General features: G+C 43.1%; 1 long non-coding RNA gene across 1 annotated transcript; it reads right to left on the reverse strand.

Moving 5' to 3' along the window:
• Positions 1 to 3,835: 3,835 nt before the first annotated feature.
• Positions 3,836 to 18,924, reverse strand: LOC308582726. The gene is made up of 3 exons (XR_014005812.1): positions 18,498 to 18,924; positions 11,980 to 12,039; positions 3,836 to 4,623 (listed from the first exon to the last, which is right to left on the reverse strand). It is a non-coding gene; the product is annotated as an uncharacterized lncRNA (long non-coding RNA).
• Between the last annotated feature and the right edge of the window lie 2,184 nt (positions 18,925 to 21,108).

A 21,108-nucleotide genomic window follows, 5' to 3' on the forward strand; every position in this document is an offset into this window, starting at 1 on the left:
CAGGATGGAGCAGAGCAGAGGAGCAATTTTGCAGGGGGGAAGCAGGTAGGAGTTTGTTACATCTGTTTCTGGGCTTTTTAGCAGATCTTGCTAGCAAGGAGATTGTACAGGCCAATAATAATAATAATAATAATAATAATAATAATAATAATAATAATAATAATAATTTATTACTTATACCCCGCCCATCTGGCTGGGCCTCCCCAGCCACTCTGGGCGGCTTCCATAAAAACCAAAAATACAATAAAATATCACACGTTAAAAACTTCCCTGAACATAAACAGGCCTGTGCAATACGTGATGCAGTGCACCCAATGCAACTCACTAACCATGTGGTGTGTCCTATTGAGTCACCGCTAGGGATGCAGAAGAAATTCAATTGAGCTTAAATCTAAAGGCGAACCTAACCTAATTCTCACTTCCCTAAACTATACATGAGGGGAAATGCAGTAATAACTCAGCATTCTCACTGGTTCGAATTTTGTAGTGCGGTTCTCATGTGTATAAAAATGTTTATTAAAGTGTTAATAATAATATATTGGGGAAAATATAAATATTAGGGGGTAAATTCTTTGGGGGGGGGAATAAGCATTATGTGAAATTTTATACCTAAATGTGCATATTGGGTGAAATTCGCTAGGATGAATTTCCGCAAGGAATTTTTAAAAAGGAAAATCAGACATTGATATACAAATGTGGAAAACACTGAAAGTGAGAGAAATTGAAATTGACAGAGTCACCCATCCCTATTTGCAACTTGTTACCTTTATTACCACCAGTACCATTTTTACTCTTGTTCTTCTGCCAAAAAAGGCTCTGAGAGTGGCTTTCAGATATCAGTTAGAAGACGAATACCTATCCTAAGCCTCACAGTCTAAGAGGCACAACACAAAGGGAAAAGAAACAGGGCAGGAGTCTGAAAAAGAGCAAACTCAAGAGATTACATATGGAAATCTTGCCATGGACAGCAGGATTGGAAAAATTTGCAGAGGAGTCAAAATTTGCTGACGTGGATGGAAGTGCCCTATACAGTCATACCTCAGGTTGCGAATGTTGTGGGTTGCGCATTTCTGATTACGGACCGCGCTGAACCCGGAAGTACTGAAATGGGTCACTTCCGGGTTTCGGCGCTTGCGCTGCGCATGTGCAGAATCGCTAAATCACGCTTTGCGCATGTGCAAAACTGCTGAATCGCGTCATGCGCGTGCACAGACGTAGCGCTGCGGGTTGCGAGCGCTGCAGGTTGCAAACATGCTTCCCACATGGATTACTTATGGAATGGCTGCACCTTCTTCCTCCCAAACCCCCAGCCCCATGCATAGGAGCCAACTCCTAGGATCCGAGGTCCCTTCGTCCCCCCAATAAAATATTTGAGGGGGCTGCCCCCACAAGGTTAATGGGCATTGCCATTCAAATGGTGTGTGCTATGTCATACGATGGATTATGTGAGGCAGTGCTTTCCTGCCCTCCCACCCATGCAAGTTTAGGAGTCCTCAGTAAGTAGAAGCAATAATAAATTATTTTAGGCCAGGGTTTCCCAAACTTGGATCTCCAGCTGTTTTGGGACGCCAGTTCCCATCATCCCTGATGACTGGTTCTGCTAGCTAGGGATGATGGGAGTTGTAGACCAAAAACAGTGGGAGACCCAACTTTAGGAAACCCTGGTTTAGGCTCTAGTGAACTTCTGTAGTGCGGATTACACTTCCACTGTTTCATTTCACATTCTTATGTTTCAGGGAGGGCTGCTGTGTTTGACACGGAACAAACCCTTGTTGCTGCCAGAAGTGTTTTCTCAATGTTCTTTGTGCTAGTTATCTAGCAAAGGCAGAATAAAGGTTGTGGGGGGGAGTGCCGTCAATCTGCCTCATGAAAGAATCTCTTGGAAAACTCATCCCTCTGGCTCCTCCTGAATTGATGACCTCAGTCCATGTGCCAGAGTGCATGAGCGCCATTACTGCTGGAGCGCTTCCTACGAGACGGAGCCAACCTTTACTACAGAGAACTGGAGCTATAACTATGCAGACTTTTGCCAACATTGCGTTTATGAAAGCTGAAGAGAGAATTTGGGTGTTCAAAAATGGAACCGTTCCAAAATACAGGCATCTCTCCAGTTTTCAATGCTCATTTTTATGAGACTGACGCAGCACTTAATGCAAGCACACCCAGATATTCCATAAGTAGTACTTCTACGGTTCAGAAACCCACCCTGTAAAGAGCACTAATGCAAAGCATATTGCCACATTTGCTGCAAAGCAAAGAGTGCTGTGATCCTCAAAATCTGAATCCCTCCCCTCTCACACACACATCCATAGACCATATGGTTCTAATCAAAACTTCTGGAAGAAAAAGAGGGGGACCGCATACCAAAGTTTGAATCTAAGAAAGGAAGTTCTGTGGTGTTTTCGAGCGGATCTAAATTGGGCATCGAAAACACACGATGTTGCCTAATAAAATAGGAAAATTAAGACAAGGCTCTCACTTGGCTATAATGTTTAATTGCGCATACAGAATAACTTCAGGACTCAGAAATGCTGGGCTCAGTGTTTTGATTTAATGCCCCTTTTAATCATGCTGAAATCTGTGGTCTATATATGAAAAATCTGAAGTTCAGTCAGCCATAAAGAACTATAAGGGGGAGAAATGAATTGGAAGCCTGCATGTGCCATTGAGTCAGATTTGGGACAGATGCATTTGTAAAAAATAAAAAGGCACTTGTTTATTTGTACAAGTTTTGACTTCTTGAGTAGGCCTGACTGGTGACAACATTATAAGCAAGTGTTCATAACAGGGAGGGGGGTTAATGTATACCTCAACCCAGCAATATCCCATTAAATCTCATTTTATTTCGTTCTGTTTGAGCTTAAGTGTTCTCTGTGTGAGAAAACAAAATAATAGACCCTGACAGCAAGGGAGACTTACACTGCTCAACATCAGGTATGAGGAACCTGAGTGGTGTTGACTACAATGTCAGTCATCCTTGACTATTGGCTATAATAGCTGGGTCTGATGGGAACTGGAGTCCACCATTGTCTAGTCATTAAAAGTCTTATCATCCATGGATTTGCCTAAATCCCTTTTCAGATTGTCCAAGTTGGTAGCCCTCACTACTTCTTGTGGGAGCATTGTGTGAAGCACTTCCCTTTGTCACTCTTGAATCTTCAAACATTCAGCTTCATTGTTGTTGTTGTTTAGTCATGTCTGACTCTTCGTGACCCCATGGACCAGAGCACACCAGGCACTTCTGTCTTACACTGCCTCCCGCAGCTGGGTCAAACTCATATTCGTAGCTTCGAGAACACTATCCAACCATCTCGTCCTCTGTCGTCCCCTTCTCCTTGTGCCCTCCATCTTTCCCAACATCAGGGTCTGTTATGTACTGAGTTGAATAGGATCCAAACTGCAGCAGTCTGATTGGTCCTAGAACAACAGGATCCAAAATGCAGCAATCTGATTGGTCCTAGAACAATAGGATTCAGAATGCAGCAGTCTGATTGGTCCTAGAACAATGCAGCAGTATGATTGGTTGGCAGGAACCACCCAATCATGCTCCAGATAGAAGTGAATCCACAACCTGATTGGCTTACAGTAGAATTCCGGAATTAGCCAATCATGTGCAGCCCATTGTGTAAATAATGTATATAAAGCAGATACTTTGAGGGGACTTTCATTCATTCCTCCTCACCACTATGAGCTGAATAAAGAGCATGAAATCACTTTGCGACTCTGAGTATATTTCAGGGTCTTTTCCAGGGAGTCTTCTCTTCTCATGAGGTGGCCAAAGTATTGGAGCCTCAGCTTCATGATCTGTCCTTCCAGGGAGCACTCAGGGCTGATTTCCTTAAGAATGGAGAGTTTTGATCTTCTTGCAGTCCATGGGACTCTCAAGAGTCTCCTCCAGCACCATAATTCAAAAGCATCAATTCTTTGGCGATCAGCCTTCTTGATGGTCCAGCTCTCACTTCCATACATCACTACTGGGAAAACCATTGCTTTTACTTTTACAGCTTCATTGGATGACCCCAAGTTCTACTGTCATGGAAGAGAGAGAGAAATGTCTCTGTCCCCTTTCTTTGCAAGCTTCTGTGAAGATATTTAGGATGGTTTGGAGGTGTGAGCACCTTATATTCAGCCCAGAAACCAACTGGCAGCCAAGTAACTACAAGGATCCATGATGGGAGTTTTGGTGAATCAGCTACTTATCTGGAGTGCTGCTGGCCACCCCTAGTGGTCCCATCACCTCTGCTAATCAAGACTCAAATAATATTTAAATGCACATTCCTCAAATTGCACACAGGAAACAATGTTCAAAGTTGAACATAAAAGTTTTGCTCAGCTAATTTTCCAGAGGTGGTCATACCCCATAATAAAATTCTTTTCACGCAACATGGCATACTATATCCTTTGAGAGCTAATGATATTCTGCAGCTGGGGCAGCATGAATCTGAGTTTGTTTGGGGGTTCTCTCTCTCTTTCTCTCTCTCTGTGCTCTGAGTTATTTACTTCCAAAAGAGAATTCTCCATGGCAACTAGCCAAAGGAGCTTGTCTCTTTAGTGTGTGAAATGTGAGCAGATACAAACTTGACACCATATTTCATCCCATCATCTTCCTTCATGTCTGCATTCCTGGAGGTAAATTATGGGGTGTCGCCAACCATTCAAAGGTGACAAGAAGCAGTTGTAAAAAAAGAAAAAGAAAGTTTGAGGAAATGGAGGAAAAAGATTAACTATTTCGAAACACTCTAAGTAAGAAATTTTGAGCTATCCTAAGTTTTAGAAAGAAACAATCACTCTCTCTCTCTCTCTCTCTCTCTCTCTCTTTCTTTCTTTCTTTCTTTTTCCCTCTCTCCCACCCTGTCCCCAATGAGGTTCTGGACAAACACTATGAAGTACTTATTCATGCAACATACAATGAATTTACAGGTCACACATGCATTTACTTGCTGTTAAATTGGACTACTACAATGTGTCCTATGTGGGGCTGCCTTTGAAGACTTCAGCCGGCTTAAAAAGCAGTGGTAAAAGTTTTGACTAGTGCATTTTTATTGCAATAACAGTGTATTGTTAATATTAATCATAGAGTTGGAAGGGACCACGAGGGTCATCTAGTCCAACCCCCTGCAATGCAGGAATCTTTTGCCCAATCTGGGGCTTGAACCCACAACCCTCTCAAGAATCTCATGCTCTACCTACTGAGCTAAGGGCATGACGCTTACCATGTTTCTAAAAGGTCCACAATCAAATAAGCAAGAATAAAAAGGGGGGAGGAATGAGGAGTAGAAAGGAAAGCAAGCAAATCTAGATCATTTCTTTCCTCTTTAAAAAAGTACTCTATTTCCCATCAGCCTGAACCAGCATGGTAACAAGTCAGGGATGATGGGCATTGCAGTCCAGTAATAACTGGAGGGCACACTGCTTTCTCATTGCTGAAGTAGCAGATCTGACTGGAGAAAGCATCCTTGCTTGAGAGATGTTGCAGCTGGAAAAGATACATAGATAAAAAGCCTGACATGATTTAAGGGAACTTCGTATATGTACTTCAAAGTAGGTTGTCAAAATCTGATTGGTAACTGGGGACATTCCAGCTGCAATCTGAGAGCAAAATGGAATTCTGGGAAATAAATTGTAACCCAATGTTATGAGGTTCAGCTATGTGAGCTGGTCCAAAAACAGCTATACAGGCTTCAAAGGATGAAACGGCAGCACCAGGCTCTCTTGGGAGGAGCTCATCTGCATAAGACACCTGCTGTTTTTGCTAAAGTCAGTCACACAGGAGGAGGGTCTCTTCCACCACCACCCATCCATACCCTTTCATTCTCCATCAAATTGTTTCTGACACAAGTAGGTGGATATATTTTGTGTTCAGAAAACACAAAGTGAATGGCATTCTGTGTGAATGGCACTGACCAAAGTTGTTGTCTGAAACAGCTTGAAGGTACAGTGGTACCTTGGGTTACAGATGCTTCAGGTTACAGACTTCACTAACCCAGAAATAGTACCTCGGGTTAAGAACTTTGCTTCAGGATGAGAACAGAAATCGTGCTCTGGCAGCACAGCAGCAGCGGGAGGCCCCATTAGCTAAAGTGGTGCTTCAGGTTAAGAACCGTTTCAGGTTAAGAACGGACCTCCGGAATGAATTAAGTTCTTAACCCGAGGTACCACTGTACTAGGTTGGGGGAGCCTGGAGTAGATAGTACTGGACTTAAGAGGGACCAGATGAGTCTGGTTCAGTTTTCAAGGCAGCATCTCATGCTCTTGGCTTAATTTTGCTGCTTGGTTGTATTGGAGGCTACATATTTGCACATTCTTCACATTCTCACCACAAAGTGGCCCTCCGTCAAGACATGCACAATAGCACAGTGGAGAGGCAGGAGGCCAAGGGTGGACGAGATTCCTAAATCCAAGTCCTGCAACCGTATCGCTGCCGTTGTTTCTTAGGCAAGCATCCAGCGGATCTCCAAGAGCCAGGCTCCTCTGCTCCAAAGGGGAAAGGAGCCTCCAGCCTCAGCTGGCAAGTGTGGGAGGAAAGATCCTCCCCAAAATATCCCCACAATCGTAAAACTGGAGGTACACGCCGTGCTTCCAAGCTGTACTTGAAGGCTTGCAGCTTGCAACATTTTCATAACTTGGAAAATGTCCTGACAGCTGGATTAACTGCCGAGATAACAGAAGTAAAGGCAGGCACTCTTCCGTGTGTATGTGTGTTCGTTTGGAGCATCATAAAACAAGCCTTCAAATTTCCTAACCAATTTATCAGAAACCAATTTATCAAGGTAAATAATTCTAAGACAAAATGGTGGGTGGGGGGGACCATGAGAGAGAGAGAGAGAGAGAGAGAGAGAGAGAGAGAGAGAGAGAGAGAGAGAGAAAGAACCTAGGGAGCACACTCTTGTGTGACCAGCTTCCCAAAACTGGTTTGAATAAGAACTGAAATATTCTTTCTGCCAAAGTTGTAGTGAATTATCCCCATTTTTTAAAAAAAAAAAACTAAACTCAAATATCTACCATTTAGATAATCTCAAATCCCTTCCAAACAACAACAACAGATGGCCACCCATCCTCTGCTTAAAAACCTCCAAGGAAGGAGGGTCCACAACCTTTGAAGAGAGCCCATTCCACTGTCAAACGGCTCTTCCCCTCAGAAAGTTCTTCCTGATGTTTAGTCAGAATCCTCTTTCTTGTAGCTTGAAGCCGGTGGTTTGAGCCCTGTCCTCCAGAACAGGAGAAAACAAGCTTGCTCCATCTGCCAGGTGACAGCCCTTTAGATATTTGAGATATTTCACCCAAAAAATGTCCGGGGGTCCAATAATGAATCTCCCATTTCACATCTAGTTTGGCCCTCAATTCTGCAGTTTTAGCAAAATAACAAACTCTGTATCTACACTGTATTTTTTATTTTATTTTTTTGCCAGCAAGGACTGTCTAATTAGGTACTTGCTTGTAGGTATGCTCCCCCCCCCCCCCATGACTAAAACTCCCGTGCACCAAAACAGAGTTATAATAAATGTCTGACCTGGCTGGAATGCAGAAAGGTTGAACATATAAATCTTCAGGTGTGAAGTCAGACATTACTATATATAGGGTCCTCCCTTAAAGAGGGCACGTATTGCAGTGAGACCTGGAAACCGATACCCTGTGTTGTGGGTGAATACGATTGGTCAGCCACAACACCCTCTTTTCAGCTTTTTTGCTGAATTTGTACTGTTCTGTTCCATTTGGAACAGTTTTTTGTATTTTATCATTGTAATTATTTTATTTGTTTTTATAATTATATATTGTGTTGTTGCAATCCACCCTAGGACCTTCTAGACTGGCTTTTTTATTTTGGGCATATACTGCAACATATCCTTGAGAGAGCATGTACAGTGTACATACAGAGTTTATTTTGCTAAAACGGTAGAATTGAGGGCCAAACTAGATGTGACATGAGAGAATCATTATTGGACCCCCTGACATTTTGCGGGGTGCAATATCTCAAACAGAGTGGTGGGTTAATTCCGTTTTTGTTTGTTTTGCAGTGCTTCCCTAATGCTACCTCATGGTTGCTGTCTATAGAGAGGCTGTAGTACAATGAAAGCGAGGTGAAAATGAACCAAGACATTTGTGGTAGAAAGAGTTGCAGGATTTCAGCATTAATGGGATATGTGCTGCTTAAAAATGAAGCAATGTGACCAACTCCAAAACTCTCACAGGCATGAACAGTAGTGAAAGCAGGATTGTGTGTGACCACCCTGATAGCATCATGAGTGCAAGTCATCATGAATAATCATGCAATGAAAAGGGATGTCTATAGGGGCCCCTCATGCTGAAGGGCAAGTAAGAAATGGTATCAATAAATGAATATGAGGATCAGTGAGGCATATAAGTTAACATTCAAAGACTCAGTCCAAAGAAAATTTACCATATACTGGATGGTGGATTAGGGAAAACAGGGAATGGTCGTTACATTTTGCCACATAGTGGGGATTAGGCCCGTGGCAACAGTGGCAAAGAGGAGGGGAACCCACTCAGAAAAGGGGCTTACTGAAGATAAAAGGTAAAGGTAAAGGACCCCTGGATGGTTAAGTGCAGTCAAAGGTGACTATGGGGTTGCGGCACTCATCTCGCTTTCAGGCCAAGGGAGCCGGCCTTTGTCCACAGACAGCTTTCCAGGTCATGTGGCCACCATGACTAAACTGCTTCTGGCGCGCACTGGAAGATCCAAGATTTACCCACACTGGAAGAATGGCAGACGCAACTGATAGACTACATGGAACTGGCTGAAATGACTGGCAGAATTCGGGACCTGGGAGAAGAGACGGTGGAAGAGGACTGGAAAAAATTTAAAGACTATCTACAAAAACACTATAAACTGTACGAATGTTAGGAGAATGCACGATTGAAAGTAACACGGCAGCAGTAAATTTTGTTGTAAGATATATGAGAATAAGTGAGGTTTTAAGGAAGCGATGAAATTTGAAGTAATATTATGTTTAAATCAAGCAGATAAATTTATGATAAAGTTACCTTAAATTCGGGACATAATATTTGAGATTTATAGAATAAGAACTGAAATAAGGTAATAAATTGCTGTCTATAATTATGACCGAGAACGCAGGGAAGGGCGATGTGAGGAAGTCCAAAGATTAAGAAAATATAACTTATGAGCAACTGTACTCTACATGTACTTTTCTTTTACTCTTTGTTTATTTTTTAATTTTGCTTTGATTCTTTCTGTGTCTATGGTGATGGTATTTCATATTTCTGGTGGTTTGTATGTTGTTTAAAAAATTGCAATAAATATATTTTTTTAAAAAAATAAACTGCTTCTGGCGCAACGGGACACCTTGACAGAAACCAGAGCGCACAGAAATGCCGTTCACCTTCCCATCGCAGCGGTACCTATTTATCTACTTGCACTGGCGTGCTTTCGAACTGCTAGGTTGGCAGGAGCTGGGACAGAGCAATGGGAGCTCACCCCATTGCGGGGATTCGAACCACCGACCTTCTGATCAGCAAGCCCAAGAGGCTCAGTGGGATCTAGCCCTAGAGCTAACAAACACTGGTCCTACCATTGCGACACACCCTGCTCTCCTGCTTCATCTCCAGACCTCCAGCTATGACAGAGTCCTTCCCCTCCTACATAGGGAGAAAAGGATTGGAAAAATATAACGTTTCCACTAATGTAGGGAACTGAAAGACCAGAAAACAAGGGATGGGATCTGGAAAATATCTTATTACCAGGAAAGCATGAATGTGTGTGTGTGTTTGATTTGTGTGTACAAGCCCCAAGTCAATGAAATCAAGATTGCCCTCCCAGTACAGCTCCTCAAGTTCCAGTGATCCATTTGTGTATAAGCAAGAGGTTGAAGTAATTCAGACAGCAGCACAATGCGTGTCAAGTTCTGTTTACTTAGCTACTCAAATTAACAGCCTTTGGAACTGCCTCAGTAATTGATGGCAAATCAAGCTCTTTTGCTTTCTTTAGGATAGGGCTGGATTGCAGCTTGGTTGTAAATAAATACACATTTCTACTCCAAATATGTCATCTGGAGTCCTGAGCTATTGTTAAGAATTCCTGGATCGCTTGCATGAGTATGAATTAATGAATCCAGTGAGTCAAAGTTATGTACCCACCCAGGGGGATACAAATCCTCTTGGACAGGATTAGCCTTCACCCCACCTCCCACCCTCCCAAACAATTTATGAATGTTAATAGGTTTTTATATTTAAACTGTTTTTTCCCTCCTCCTCAAGAAATATGTGCATAAAAGCAGCCTTTTGTCATTGTTGAAGTGGCACCATAGCAAGACGGAGAAAATCTCAAGCCTGGATGCCTATAGCGTAGCTGCCATTTTCCTGATGAGGCAACACAGCCAAACTTCCATGAGTGTATCAAAAGACCCCAGCCACTCTCTTCCTTCACACCATCACCACTGGAATACAGATCTTCCAAGTGTCCCTATTTTCCAGGGACAGTACCAGGTTTACAGAAGTCATCACGGTTTCTGATTTGATTCTGGAATGTCCTGCTTTTCCTTAAGAGGTCCCTACAGTGGTACCTCAGGTTAAGAACTTAATTCGTTCTAGAGGTCCGTTCTTAACCTGAAACTGTTCTTAACCTGAAGCACCACTTTAGCTAATGGGGCCTCCTGCTGCCGCCACGCCACTGCCGCATGATTTCTGTTCTCATCCTGAAGCAAAGTTCTTAACCCAAGGTACTATTTCTGGATTAGCGGAGTCTGTAACCTGAAGCATCTGTAACCTTAAGTGTCTGTAACCTGAGGTACCACTGTATTTTCATCGGAGAAATATTGGAGGGTATTGAGCTATGTGACCCCTGAGCCTAGGAGATAAGTAACTATACAACCTTTAGAAGACATCTGAAGGCAGCCCTGCATGGGGAAGTTTTTCTCGTTAAATGTTTTGTTAAGTTTTTCTATATATTGGAAGCCACCCAGAGTGTCTGAGTCAACCCAGTCAGATGGGTGGGTTTAAATATTATTATTATTATTATTATTATTACTACTACTACTACTACTACAGTGGAACCTTGGTTGTCAAACGTAATCCATTCCAAAAGACCATTCGACTTCCAAAACATTCAACAACTGAGGCGCAAAGGGCTGTCAGCAATTTCAATGAGGGAAATGGAAAAACACGCCTCGGAAGCCGTTTGACTTCCAAGGCGTGTTCAAAAACGGAAGCAATTATTTCTGGGGTTTTGGGGCTTGGATTCTGAAATGTTTGGCTTCTGAGATGCTCGAAAACTGAGTTCCATTGTATTATTATTATTATTATTATTATTATTATTATTATTATTATTATTGAATAGGACAATCCTATTTTCATCAGAGAAATGCTGGAGGGTATGGGAATGCTCAGTTCACATTGTTTATTAGTGACAGGATGTGACATTGTGCTCTATTTCCCTACTGAATACAATCTGACTGTTCCTTGTTGGGGTGTTGAGGCCTCACCCCTCAACCTGTGGCCTACCAGCCCCTCAAGAGCCTCCCCAAACAGCACGTTCCCCCTGCTAGATATTGTTTATATTGGATATTGTGTATACTGACCTGGGGAGCTTTCCAGAGTCTCAGGCAGACCATTTTCCTATCCCCAGATCCTTTTTAACAGGAGATGCTGGGGATTGAAACTGGGGCGTTCTGCAAGCAAAGCAGCTGCCCTGCCAATGAGCTATATCCTTTCCCTCATAAAATTCTAGCTTTGCTTTAAGGACATCTCAAAATAACAGTCTATGGAAAGTGAGCCCTGAACTGATAAAAGTACGTAGGTCTCTTTGCAAAGCAACTGCAAAATTGCTAACTTGAGCAATTTTTTTTCTGGCTTCAAATGGCTATGGAGGGTACTTCACTTACTGGAAACACAAAGTTAATGAGACAGTTCACCAAATAAATATTTATGGTACATATGGAGTGGTTTTAGTTGCTTTTGTAAAACAAAACAAGGAGCTTACTTTTCTAAAAGTTCTGGAGTACTTACTGTCCATAACCCATGATAATGTGAACTGTGATGATGAACAGCTAATATTTTTTTCCAGGACTGAAAAAAAATGGGGATAGAAAGATTATTCGCTGGAATAAACACCCATTCTGAGAAAATGAAGGAAATTTGGCAGGCAGGCTAGAGGTTTTTCAACCTAGTTCAAGAGCAGACTTTGATTGAACACACTGTTCAAATATCATAAGATAAAACGAAAATGTAAACAGCATCCAGGATGAAATGAAACCCAACTGGGAAGAGTTCATTTGTGCTTTAATGAGCTGGTTCTTTATTTAAAAAAAAACCTGACTTTGGAAATATGTAACGTGTCCAATAAACACACAGTTCAGTTCGCCTTATGGGTCTGCTGGCCATGCTTCCTACTGATCTCCTGAGGACTAGTCTGATGAGATTAGTGGGCGCACATGGAGATGAATGTGATCTGCTGTGTGTTCTCTGCTGACCATCCCTATATACTTCAAAAGTCCACTTAATTGGTTCTCGTAAGTAGCTATTAAAAAAATAAGGTCCTAGCTACGTTTCCTAATTCTAACTAACAATCCAACTAACCAGGAACATAAAAGGAACCTTTTGCTGGATCAGGGGGCCAACCAGATAGGAGCATCCAAGTGCTCTTTTCCATCCTGCAGTTTCCAGCAACTGGTTTTCAGAAGCATGCTGCCTCCAGCAGTGGAGGAATAACATGGCCTCTGGGGTTGCAGCACTCATCTCGCTTTATTGGCCAAGGGAGCCGGCGTACAGCTTCCGGGTCATGGGGCCAGCATGACTAAGCCGCTTCTGGCGAACCAGAGCAGCGCACAGAAACAGCGTTTACCTTCCCGACGGAGCGGTACCTATTTATCTACTTGCACTTTGACATGCTTTCGAACTGCTAGGTTGGCAGGAGCAGGGACCGAGCAACAGGAGCTCACCCCATCACGGGGATTCGAACCGCGACCTTCTGATCAGCAAGTCCTAGGCTCTGTGGTTTAACCCACAGCACCACCCACGTCCAGCCATCAATAGCCTTGTCCAGGAAGGTTTGCCTTAAATAAAAAGAAAAACCCTAATGAAATGGCTTGTGCCTGCTTATGAGTGACATCACTTCGCAGCTGCCCTAGACTGGGGCTCGAGAGCACAAGTGACCAACGGTTGTAGCACAGTTCTCCCCAGGCAGGGAAGAAAGACAAAATCCCCCTCGGCTGTTGATTGAGTCATACTCTCCAAATGTCCCGATTTTCCAGGGACAGCCCCAGAATTACAAAAGTCACCCTGGCTTCTGATTTGATCCTGGAATGCCCTTATTTCCGAGCTTAGGGAGGAGGACAGTCACTTTTCCCAAACGGTGGTGGCGAGGGAGCATCCCATTGCCTTTCTATGGCCTCTCCATGGCCACTGCTGCCGGCTTCCTCCGTGGGCAGCTCATAGTGGTTGCTGGAGAGCTGATGAGGGGGAAGAGAGGCTGCCGCTGCCGTGGCCCAGCCCCACGCGATGTTTCAGGTCTGAGGAGCAGGCAGGGCCGCAGGAAGAAAGAGGGAGCAGAGCACAGGGAGTCTTGCTTTAAATAATAATGATCTTTGTGCATCTGCATCTAATCTTGTCCCTTTCTCAAATTTATTTATTGGTGCGTGTTCTTCTTTTTGTACATCTACCAAAGAATAAAATAAAATGGGGATTAACAGGTTTTCTCAGGACAGTGGCGTTCATGTGTGCTTGGTCCTGTTGGTGTAAGGGCGAACGCACTCTCCCTGCTTATGACAGGAAATACATAGAGGTGGGACACAAAAATGGGGGGTCGAGGTGAGTCAGATGTCCGGGAGTTAGATATGTCCCCATTTTCACATGAGGAATGTTGTGGGGTGTGTTAACCAGGCTGATCTCCCACTTGCTTGAAAGGAGGGCTTGAAACATCATAGGAATCTTCAATCACCTGTCCGGTGAATGAAGCCAAAATTACCAGGGACAGGCCTGAACATGAAGGGATGCCGGGGGATAGTTCTGTATCTGAAAATGTCTTCTTGCTAGCTCCATGCTAACTGACCCCTAAAGCTTCATTTTCCATCTTGATATACCAACGGTGGGGGGTTGGAGCACAGCTCTGACAGGCCAGTTTTAGAAACCACGGAATGCAAATAAGTCCCTGAAATTTCTCCCACATTTTTCGACACACCACCAGAGTGATTTAAAGTGTGGTGAAATGGTTGTCTTTCGCCCAACTCCTCCATTGTTTTCTTATGAGAGAAGGGTTTTTGTTTTTTTCCTAACTTGCGCTGGCAACTCTGCATAAGGAACCAAGGAGAAATATGTGTCTCAGCTTAGTTATTTGAATGTGAAGAGAAACATTCCCCAATCCAGCAGGGGTGGGGACTAGGATGGCCATGTGCCCTATTTTACAGAGGACAATCCTCTGGCTGAAGGGCTTCCAGAGGACAATCCTCTGTTTGAAGGACTCTCTGAGCCAAGTCTGGATTAAAGATAAAGAAGCACAAGAAGGGGGAGAGGAGGGGCTTTGAACATCAGCAGTTCACTTGAGGCCTCTGGTACAAGTGATCTGTTCTGCCTCTGGCAAACCACTGGGCGGGGGGAAAGAGTGTGGAAGAAAGAGAAGATGGAGAGAGAGAGAGAGAGAGAGAGAGAGAGAGAGAGAGAGAGAGAGAGAGAGAGAGAAGGGAAGGAAGGAAGGAAAAGGGAAAAGAGAGGGGAAAAGAGGAGGGTGGGAGAAATAGAGACAAAAGGAGATGCCAGGAATTGAATGGTGGCACATCCCATTTTGGCACCTGAGGTGAAACCAGAAGGTACCATTCTGCCCTGCCTCCACCCCCAACGAAGCTTCCCTTAGCAACAAAGCAGTGGGGGATTCAGGCAAGATATCATGGAGTGCACAATATCTCATGAGATTTTGGCGAGATCTTGATTCCAGTGCCATTTCTCCAGCAGGGGCAGAGGTGACTGGGCAAGGCGCACGCAAGGACACCATCTCTTTGGCTTCCACTGCCTGAGTCCATCTCCTGAACCTAGGTGGGCCCTGAACCTAGGAACTCCATGCCATAATAGCTAAGCAAGAGAGATCCTCATTCCAGCTACAAGTTTGTCACTTTCTTTGGGAATAGGAAACCCTATCAGAAGGAAGGGTCATTGAAGTACATATAATGTGTACATCAGCCCTTATAAACATATACATACATGCACATGCACACATCTTGGCAGTTGTGAACAAGCCTCCCTATTTGGGAAGAGAGGGAGGACCAAAAAACAACAACCCCCATTTAATTTGTTTCAGACGGTGGGATTTACTCACCGAGAAGTCCAAGAAATGGTACAAAGGTATAAATGTAAATGTTGCCTTTGGCGTGACCTTTGTAATATGCATGCACTCTCTCTCCTCCCTCTCTCTTCTGCCTTCCTCGGTTCTGCTGGCCCTGAGCCAAGAACTACATAACTTCTCTGGCAGAAAACCAGTGGGGGGGGGAGGTGGGGGGGACAACATTTAAAAATTCACCTTTTCCTTTCTTCAGGAGCTCCTCAGGGATCCTGTTAAAACTGTCTGACTTGTCTGCTACAGTTTAGGAGCCACCTTGCCGGCTCAGCTGTCAGCTATTATGGTATGAAGCGTCCAGAAACAACATCCCTCTCCCTCTTGTTTTCTCTTTCTCCCCCCACCCCCATCACTTTTTTTATCCTATTACGTTCAAGGACGCCCATCACTTAAATATGAAAAAAGAAGCAGCTTCCTCTGTCTCAAATAAATTTCCCTCTCTCCCCGCCCCACAGATTAACAGAACCAAATTCCAGCATGTTTGAAACAGTGAGACGTGTCAAGGCAAGCCGTCAAGGCTCATGGGCCCAATATTTATTTGCTGGTGATTATTATTTACACAGCGCCAATGAAGCACAGGATGCTTTGCAGTGGAATCTAAGCTAAAGAAAGAGACTGGTCCCTGCCCCAGTTTGGGTACAGGCGTTTTGAATGAGGTCGGTCCCATTTCAGAGGAGGGAGAAAGTCAATCCCCTTTGCATCTAAAGGCGAACCTACCTAGATAATACGCAAACCATAACCCATCCATTCTTTGAAATTCACACTTTTGCAATGCAGGTCTGAAGCCACGTAATGTGTACAAAAATGCATATACTGCGGTAAATGCATTAAAATGCAAATATTCATGTAGCTAACATACGGGAATGTGCTATGGTATAGGAAACTGCTTTGCAAAAAAAAATTATATTAGGCGAATTACATAGTGACCAAATGTAACATTTGTAAGCTTCTTTACATAATATTTTATGCATTAGCCAATATTATTTGAACTCCAACTGAGTTACAATTCTCAGAGTGGTTTAACAATCAATGCCTCTTCCCAGGGAACTCTGGGAATTGTAGAGCTGGGAAGAGAACAGGGTCTTCCAACAACTCTTAGAACTCATTACAAACTATATATGTTTGAAGTCGCCAAGAGTGGCTGGGGTAACCCAGTCAGATGGGTAGAGTACAAATAGTAAAGGATTATTATTATTATTATTATTATTATTATTATTATTATTATTATTACAGTGCCGAGGATTATTTGAGATAAGCCACAACTGTTTAAAGTGATATAACAGTGCTTCAAATGTATGGTGGGGCCCGAAAATATGGGTCTAACCTGTAAAGCAGGTTTGACAGCATCTTAGCCGGCCCTGCTATTAGGCAGAGTGCCTCAGGTAACAGATGCTGGGGCAGCTGTGCCTCCTGAGCCCTTAGGCCTCTGCTGGAGATCAAAGTTGTGCATGCCACAGGCCTGTCATGCACCCTCTAAACTGGATTGTCATCAGGTGCACCGGAGGATGCTATTCCAAGGCCAGTGTTGAAGTAAGACTTAACTGACAGTGCAGTCAGCTTACGTACCTGGGAGAGAGGCCACCATCTTGTCCTTTGCCTCAGGCAGAAAAATGTAATGAATGGCATGGTGGGGGAACACACTTGTTGAGCAATATATTCCCCATGTTTGCTTTCACCAATATATGTAACAGGCTCCAGATGAAGTTATACATAATAACTATAGAATGCTTATTTTTAAAAAAATTGTTTTAGGTACCTAGCTTGCATTATTTTGCTATGAATGAAATGGTATGGAACCCACGGCCATTTCAGGAAGCTGGTTGCTGTTACTCTTGAAATATATCACTAAGAATGTGTGACTCATCTGAAAAATGTCATAAAGCTACTTGCTAATAAATCTCTCACTACTGACAGTGCAGCCCTATGGATTGCAGATTTTTAGATTTATTATTTCTGGGAATTGCCAATACTTATATTGGCCCTTTAATTTCTGATTTAGTTTTCGTCTTCAAAGTTTTTTGGGGAAAATATTTACGTGTAGGATTCTGGCATAAGAGTAGCCAAGGTTTTTCAAAGTATAATTCAATAGCATCTCAGTTATTCCTTCCCTACCTTCCCAGAAGTGTGAATTTAACCATAAGCAATGCAGTTCAGGATATTTTTTTTCCACCAAGTTCTGGATTTGACCCTTTACTATATTTCTGCTTTTTAGTTTTTTCAGTGCTGGTAGTCATATTTGTATTATGGGTGTGTGTTTCTTCTGTTCTATTCTGGAATTCACATCTTGCCAGGTCTTTGTATTTATGTCCTTCGGAAATAGTGTGAATTGACACTTCCTCTCAGAGTAAGTTTCTACAATCTATATTTATGGACCTCTGAGATTCCTCTTTATTTTAAGATTATTCCTGATAGCAGAGCTAGCCAACGTAGTGCCCTATAGATGTTTTTGGATGGCAGTTCATAACATCCCCATCCAGTAGCCCTGCTGACGGGGTTGTTTGACTGACAACATCTCACATCATTGTTAAAACACCTGCACTGGCTGTCTGAGCCAGGTTCTAGTTGATTATATTAATTTACAAATCCCTGAACATCTTAGGCTCAGGGTACCTCAGGGTACCTGAACTCTTATATCGCATCTTGAATACTGAGACCATTTGCTGGAGCATCACTGGTCATTCCCCAAGTAGGAAAGGCTCATCAACAAGGAACTGAGCCTCTAGTGTCTTTGGCCCAGTCCTGTGGAACACTCTGCCACTAGAGATTCAGCAGGTGCCTTCTGTTTCATCTTTTAAACGCCAGACTCTTCTATTCCATCAGGATTATACGGGCAATTAAAAATACATCTTTCCACCTGGAGATACCAAGGATTGAGCATGGGACCTTTTTACACACAAAGCACTGTTTTTGTTTGTTTCTTTGTTTACATTATTTATAGACTTGGGGAGGGAGAGAAAGCAAATTAAAAATAGAGCACAGCACAATAAAACACAGCATTAAAACACCAAAAACGACTGAAAACGTATCAAAGACAATAGAGAGCAAGGAAGGGGGAAAACATTACAATCTTAAAATGTTATTTAGAAGGCTTCGGGAAATCAAAAGGTATTTGCTTAGTGCTGAAAAGACATTAAAAGAGGAGCCCGGAATATCCTGCCGATTGCTGCAGCAAGACCCTGGTTTAGGACTTCTGTTTCCTCACCTGGGTTGAATGAAAACTGGAAGCAGAGCTGATCCTCAGTTTGAAATTCATTCATATTCCCAAAGCATGTTTTGCAACAGCCATTTCATCACTTGCGCGAATTTAAAGTGCCAGGAGGTAGGACTCTGCAAGGAAAGATCCATTTTGCCTTTGCACGTGGCACCCTGGGGAGGGGGAACATGACACCCAAGTCAGCAGTGGTCAAGTACCGCATCACAGTTTCCTGCAGCTGTCACTGCAAGAACAGACTCATCCTGTAGTCAGCTGGGCAACTGGCTTCTCCAGGAGGTCTACGGACAGGGGCTCTCTCATGCGGCATATTTTCAGCTCACACCGTAGACACTTCAGGCATCTCTGCCATCTCAACCGTGTCAGCACATCTGACTTCCTACATGGCTTCTGCTCCACCATCTGTAAAAAGGTCAATTTCTTTGCTCATCCAAACCCGGCAGACAAGCTAATTTTGGCACCAAGTCAGGGGGTATGCTGGATTTCTTTACAGGCTTCTCAAATGTCTGTGCTGTTGTGGCATGGTACAAAAGGCTAGGTCCTAAACCCATCAGTGAATGGTTTTTGAGAAAATGGAGGGGAGAGTGGTCTTGCGCTCATGTTCTGCTCACTGGTTTCCCACAGGTATCAGGTGGGCCGCCACAAGAACTGCGTGCTGGACTAAGATGGGCCATTCACTGTTCTTATGTTCTTATAAAATCCAAGAAGCAAAGATCACCAGTGCTGAAGCAATGATTCTTCAACATCAACTTCGATGGTCTGGTCATGTTGTTTGGATGCCTCATGATCGTCTTCCAAAGCAACTACTCTATTCCAAACTTAAAAATGGAAAGCGTAATGCTGGTGGTCAACAAAAGAGGTTCAGAGACTTTCTCAAGGCAAATCTTTAAAAATGTAGTATAAACACCGACAACTGAGAAACACTGGCCTGCAAGCACTCCAACTGGAGAACAGCCTTCACCAAAGGTGTCAGGGGCTTTGAAGACACTCGAACTCAGGACGCAAGGGAGAAACTTGCTAAGAGGAAGGGACGCTTGGCAAACCCTCGCCGTGATCAACTCCCTTCCGGAAACCTATGTCCCCACTGTGGAAGGATGTGTGGATCTGGAATTGGCCTCCACAGTCATTACGGACTCACTGTTAAAATTGTGTTTATGGAAGACAACCTTACTGGGCTACGAGTGATCGTCAAAGAAGAAGAAATCCATCAAAGAGGGCCTATCTGATGGTTGTACAGGGACAAATTGCAAGCAACCCCATACCACAGAAGTTTTCACATGGGTCACATTGCACAGACAAAATGGTGGCACAGAAACGGCCTTCGACATAGTTGCTGCTATGACATACTCATTTAAAATGGCCTGTAGGCCATATCTGCTTCATTGTCCAAAGTTACCCTATAAAGCAGGCAGGGATGACTGTCAGCAAAGCTTTGGGAGAGACTGCAATTTCCTTCCAATGTAACACAAGTAAAAACACTGCCACTTCTCTGCACTCAGTTCTCCTTTTCCTGAAATGGCTTTAGTCTTAAAACCTAGCCCATTGTGGCACTGTTGCATGTGTTTAGTTTGGGCCTCTGAGATCCCCCCCCCAAAAAAAAGAACTTAGTAAGTTTATATCTGACTTTTCATTTGAAATGCCTTTCAGTTTGCAGCAGAAAGAATAAACGGATCTATAAATTGCGACTTTCTGAGAGCTTACTGGTCAATTAGAAGCAAGGGAAAATCTTTTGACACTTTACATCGTGCAAACAGTGACTGGCTCCCTGACAGCTCGGCTAAGTCAAAAGCAGATTTAAAACAATAGCCTGGGCTGAACCAATGCGTCAGCTACCCACACAAGAGAAAACTAGAGCAGGACTCAAATGTGTGCTTGAAAAATATTTCTGGCATGAAGAGAAGCTTTCAGGAAATTATGTTTCCAAATATTTATTCTGATCCACCAGACTCTCTATAGTTCCCACTCTTTTTTTAAGTTTTTGATTCTTCAACATCTTCCATTCCTTTTTCTTTTCTTTAAACAAACTCCCCTACCTCCTGCCCTCTCTGACTCTTATTATGTTGGTTAATTTGACCATGTATATAACACAATGAGTTTCACAACACATTCCTCAGTGGTTGCAACTTTTATTTTATTCCAGTTTTGCAGAGATCCGGAGGTGCAGTAGCATTTCCATATCTATACACAAAACTGAGTCCCTTACAAAACCAAATAAATGCAATTAGAGATCTAATGGTAATCTATAACCCGTTGTTGTTTTTATTTCGTTTATTACCTCTATACAAACATTCCTTATTTTTGCAGCTTTTAACTCTTGTTGGTTGCATGTTTTTAACACAATTTCCCCTATGACTTCTGTTTCTGAACTGTCTTTTTTTAATGTAGGGCAGCTTATGAAAATAATAATCTAGTGCAAATGGATAAGGGAGCTGCAAATTGGCCAGAGGTGAATTGCCTTGGAATGCAGTGTCTAAATAAAAATGTAAAAGCCCTGCTAGATTTTTACTTTTTGAAATATGGTAACCCTAGCCTATGGGAAGCCTGAAAGCAGGACATGTGCGCATTGGTCCTGCTCCCACTTGTGAGTCTCAGGAACTGATAT

The sequence above is a fragment of the Podarcis bocagei genome (assembly GCF_964188305.1).
Source record: "Podarcis bocagei genome assembly, chromosome: 3".
NCBI classification, from domain to species: domain Eukaryota; kingdom Metazoa; phylum Chordata; class Lepidosauria; order Squamata; family Lacertidae; genus Podarcis; species Podarcis bocagei.